Source organism: Coregonus clupeaformis, chromosome 24 (assembly GCF_020615455.1).
Source record: "Coregonus clupeaformis isolate EN_2021a chromosome 24, ASM2061545v1, whole genome shotgun sequence".
In the NCBI taxonomy this organism is placed as follows: domain Eukaryota; kingdom Metazoa; phylum Chordata; class Actinopteri; order Salmoniformes; family Salmonidae; genus Coregonus; species Coregonus clupeaformis.
In genome coordinates, this window is record NC_059215.1 from 39,962,243 (window position 1) to 39,968,128 (window position 5,886).

Below are 5,886 nucleotides of genomic sequence, written 5' to 3' on the forward strand. Positions count from 1 at the left end.
ACGGGTGTCTGGGAAACCCTTCACATTCCGACATTTGAGCCCACCACTGACCAGGCCAGGCAGCCCAGATCATTCTCTCTGGGAGATGGAAAACACAATGATCTGAGAAAGGGGACAAAGAGTTCCCTGTGCTATGGTCCGGGCGGTGCTTCCAAGGCCAAGGCCGCAGGGCTGTCCAAGATGCGGATACAGGAGTGACAGGCACCAGAAACCAGTGTTTATCACTCTTCTTTCCCTCCCTCTCCCTGTAGATCTCCTACACTGATACACTACACCTCCTCTCCACACCTCCGCTCTCTGTTTACGATCCTCTCTTCCTCCATGTATTGCTACTCGTCTTACTCCCTTTCCCACAATCACCACCACCAAACTCCCCTCCTATTCATAACCTTCTGACAGTAGCTTCCAATTGGGTAAGCCCACAATCTTCTCTCCCAGAATGTATATTTATTCTCCTCTAATTAGTCCTGGACAGTAGTTTATCTCCAGAGCTGTCGACTCCTACACTGATGTTAAAGGCCCAGTGCAGTCAAAAACATTATTTTTCCTGTGTTTTATATACACAGAGTACACAAAGTATTAGGAACTCCAGCTCTTTCCATGACATAGACTGACCAGGTGACTCCAGGTGAAAGCTATGATCCCTTATTGATGACACTTGTTAAATCCACTTCAATCAGTGTAGATGAAGGGGAGGAGACAGGTTAAAGAAGGATTTTTAAGCCTTGAGACATGGATTGTGTTTGTGTGCCATTCACAGGGAGAATGGGCAAGACAAAATATTGAAGTGCCTTTGAACAGGGTATGGTAGTAGGTGCCAGGCGCACCGGTTTCTTTCAAGAACTGCAACACTGCTGGGCTTTTCATGCTCAACAGTTTCCCGTGTGTATCAAGAATGGTCCACCACCCTAAGGACATCGAGCCATCTTGACACAACTCTGGGAAGCATTGGAGTGGGGGGGGGGGGGGCAACTCAATATTAGGAAGGTGTACCTAATCTTTGGTGAACTCAGTGTATGTTGAGGTTGGAATAATAGAGCTGTTTGAAAAGACCAGCCTGTTTTCATGCAGTGGAGGAAGGGGAGGACCATCGTGTAGCCGGAAGACAGCTAGTTTCTGTCCTCCTCTGGGTACATTGACTTCAATACAAAACCTAGGACGCTCATGGTTCTCACCCCCTTCCATAGACTTACACAGTAATTATGACTTACACAGTAAACTTCCAGAGGACGTCCTCCAACCTATTAGAGCTCTTACAGCATGAACTGACATGTTGTCTACCCAATCAAAGGATCAGAGAATGAATCTAGTACTGAAATCATAAGCTACAGCTAGCTAGCATTGCAGTACATAAAATGTGGTGAGTAGTTGACTAAAAGAGAAGGACAATAGTTGAACAGTTTTGAACAAATTCCTTTCTTCAAAAATGAAGCAGAAGCAAGAGAGAGAGAGATAGCTATATTTCGTTGTATTTTTTTTCACTTTCACTTAGCTAGCGAATGCAGCTAGCTAGTTTAGCCTACTCAAACACCCAGCTTAAACAGAGAGGGATGCTATGTTAGCTAGCTGGCTACGGCTATCCAACACGGGAACTCTTCCAAGTCAAGGTAAGCTTTTGGTTTTATAAATGTATTGCCCCCGGGGCCGGCCGGTGTAACTGCTGTACTGGTTGCGGACTGTACACTGTACTGCATGATTGTAGTGGGTTTACTAACGCGTTAGTTCTAGTAGCTATGTTGACTATGATGTTAGCTAATATGGTGAGAACGATGTTGGCTGTGTGTAGCAGTTAGCGGTTATGATATGAAGGTTTGTCTTGGAGAGGTTTTTTCGCCTGGACACAGACAGCTAATGTGTTGTGCACTGAAGTCCACAAACGAAGGGAACAGGTGAGAGGAGGAGAGCATGTAGATGCGAGAAGGAATTACACAACGAGCAAAGTGATCATGCTGTTTGTATGTGGTTGCTATGAAAGTGAACTGTGTTTGCTTGTGAACAGGGGTGTATTCATTCCGGCCATTCTGTTAAAAAAAATTTCTTAAACGGAAGCAAACGGAACAAAACTGGGATAAATATACCTGAATTTGTCCAATAGAAACTCTCGTTTGCAACTGTTGGACTAATGATTACACCCTAGATCAGCTAGATGCAGGCAAAAGTGTTCTAGGAGGTATTGAATGTGTCACTGTCTGTCACCTTGATTAATCACATTTTTCTCTCGACCTGTGCACCAACGTTGTAAACCTTCATTCATAGGCTAGGTTGTAGCAACCTCATGATGGGTACAGGGAACATGTAATAGCCTAAACCTATCGATGTTACATTTAGCTGGGTGAATGGAATATGAATGACAGTCATCCAAAATGCTGTAATAGAAATAAGTCCATGCTCCTAAAAAATAATATCGTTCTCCCTCATCTTAAACGGCACCAACTGCCACTGTTTTGGTGGGATGGAGTTTTGGCCTGCCTGGCGAAATCACCAGGCGGTATAGGTTAATAAACAAATAACAAAGAGAGTTTCAAACCTCTCTGCCAATAACAGCTAGTTTTCAGGTTACATATCCCTCCCATTAGGTTTGTCCAATTAGTACCCTCACTCAGAACACACCCAGACAGTCTTAACAAAATTCTTGCTTGAGAAATTGCTCTTCGCTAAGAAGCAATTTATGTTTATTTTTGAAAATTTTTATTGGGGGAAAAATAACTGTTATCCAGAAATGCAATAGGTCTTTAACCTGACTACCCCTCTCTATGCGCTTCTATCTCTCGTTACCTCTACATCTCCATACCTTGTCTCCTTCCCTTTCCCTCATCCTCTCTCTCCCTTTCCCCACCCTTCTCCATCTCTCTCCCTCTCCCAGCCCTTCTTCTCCTCTCTATCTCTCTCTGATTCACTCTCCCAGAGCAAGCAGACCTTCCTGGAAGCTCGGAACTGAACGCTGACGTTGGAGCCAAACAGGATCCTGCTGCACGGGTGCACTGGAATTGTGATGTTTTCCCCTGATCCCTCCTCTTCTCCCCCTCTCTGACCCTCTTGTCCCCTCTCCTTCCTGTCATCCCATCTCTCCAATACCCAGGGGATTGGATCTGTCTCACTCTTCCTCCAGTGGGACCTTCTGCTGAACATTACAGTAGGGCCTGCACACTGACCCAGAGTGTGTCCGAAATGGCACCCTGGTCAAAAGTAGGGCACTGTATAGGGAATAGGGTGCCATTTTGGACACAGACCAAGAAAAACACCACACATTAACATGGTTCCCTTCTGTAAGACTGTTAATTCAGTAACCTCTAAAACGGTACCGGGAGTGTCTCCTATCCCAGATAGGAGCACTACTACTGTAACACCACCTTTGCATAATTCCACGACGGCTATGACTGAAAACCATTTTAGTGGACAATAAGATCTTTGTGTGATCTTTACGGTTTGCGGTTAAAAGTGTGTGTGGTATCTCTTCTGCATACTCACTCTCTGACATTGTTTCCTGTGGTGTGGCTGTATTGTGTGAGTGCTGCAGTGTTGACCTTTGCTCCCGTGGCCCCCTGGCCCTTGCCCTGCCCCGGTGGCCCTGTGGCCCTACAGGCTGCAAATCCCCTCCAACACAAACGGGGCTGTTGTGACACGACAGAGATAAGCCCAGCCGCTCCCAGACAAAATACACTCACAGGGCCGTGGGAAAAGAGAGGCCAGCTGCAATTTAGGAGAGTGTGTGGGTATAACAATGTGTGTGTAGGCTCTGTGTGTGTGCGTGTGTGTGTGTGTATGTCCATGCATGTGTGTTTTTTTGTGACTGCATTCACACCTTGCCTGACTGCGTTCAAGGTTCCTCTGGATGTGGGCACTGTAAGGTTGTTTTGTCCCGTCCTTGAGCAACACTTCTACACACACTGACTGACTACTTCCTGGCTGTCACGTCTCCTCCGGTTGCTCCCCTCCGGCGCTCTGATTCCACGGTCTACTGAGCCACCGGTCTGAGCGCAACACCTCGGCAACACCGGAATGGAAACCCAACGCACCCTAATCACCTCCAGCACACCTGCACCTCATCATCTTATCACCACCCCTATTTAGCCCTGGACTGTTCTGTATTGTGTTGTGTGTGATTGTTAAGCGTCGTGTCGTTTACTCTCTCTTTATTATTCTCTTTATCATTGTTAAGTAAACCTTGACCTTGTTAATTCCTGTGTCTGCGTCCTGCCTCTTGTTATATCAGTACTCGTCACAGAATCACACACCTCACGAAAATGGATGCAGCAGGAGTTTCCCAGTGCCTCGACCAGCACCAGCAGCAGCTAGCCCAGTTGAACGCCACCACGCGTGACCTGTACGCTCTCGTTGGCTGGCCCTCACTACATATTCGTCGCCAAAACCACTGGCTCCAGGTCATCTATAAATCACTTCTAGGCAAATCCCCGTCTTATCTTAGATCATTGGTCACCATAGCAACACCCACCCGTAGTATGCGTTCCAGCAGGTATATCTCACTGGTCATCCCCAAAGCCAACACCTCCTTTGGCCGCCATTCCTTCCAGTTCTCTACTGCAAATGACAGGAACAAACTGCAAAAATCTCTGAAGCTGGAGACTCTTATCTCCCTCACTAACTTTAAGTATCAGTTGTCAGAGCAGCTTACCGATCACTGCACCTGTACACAGCCCATCTGTAATTAGCCCACCCAACTACCTCATCCCCATATTGTTATTTACATTGTTATTTATTTTGCTCATTTGCACCCCAGTATCTCTATTTGCACATCATCTTCTGCACATCTATCACTCCAGTGTTAATACTAAATTGTAATTATTTTGCACTATGGCCTATTTAATGCCTTACCTCCATAACTTACTACATTTGCACACACTGTATATAGATTTTCTATTGTGTTATTGACTGTACGTTTTGTTTATTCCATATGTAACTCTGTGTTGTTGCTGTTTTTATCGCACTGCTTTGCTTTATCTTGGCCAGGTCGCAGTTGTAAATGAGAACTTGTTCTCAACTGGCTTACCTGGTTAAATAAAGGTGAAATAAATAAAAAATAAATGCAGGTACTGCTCCAAACTCTGCATAATCTGCCCAGCGCTCCGGTTCCACCTCAGGGAGCGGCGAGTGCCCCCAATCCACCTGTTCCTGTGCTATCACCCACTTCTGCGGGAACCCTCACCCTACCGGAGCGCTATGACGGTAAAACTACTAAAGGTAGCGGCTTCCTGCTACAGGTTTCACTTTATCTTGCGCGTCAGCCTGGGGCATTTCCATCTGACCAAGCCAGGATAACGCTGGTGATTTCGCTACTTAAAGGAAAGACGCTTGATTGGGCCACGGCAGTCTGGGAAGGAGAGGAGGCAGTGGCGTTTCCCTACCCCACTTTCCTCGCTCAGTTCATGGCGGTGTTTGATCATCCCATGGAGGGAAAGGACGGAGGTGAGCGTCTCCTCCATCTACAACAGAGAGAGGGGCCCGCGTCCGAGTACGCTCTGAGCTTTCGCACAGTGGCGGCATCTTCCGGCTGGAATGAGCGTGCTCTGCGCACGGCCTTCAGGAGAGGCTTTCGGGAGGACATTAAGACGGAACTCACATGTCGGGACGGCGAGATGGACCTTGATACCCTCATCACCACGTCCATCCGTCTTGACGACATGTTGAGAGAGAGACGGCGTTCCCAACACCTCCCGGAGCCTCGACGTTATCCCACCTGAGCTATGGAAGCCGCCCTGCTTCCGAATCCTCACCAATGGAGGTGGGCAGCACCCCCTACACCACCACGGACCACAGATCTCCTGGCGTCTCCCTATCCAGGCGGTATGATTCCCGTCGCCACTCCGTGAGTGTTACGTCATCTCCTATCACAAAACCATTGTTTTTAGTTCCCATAACGGTGACTGG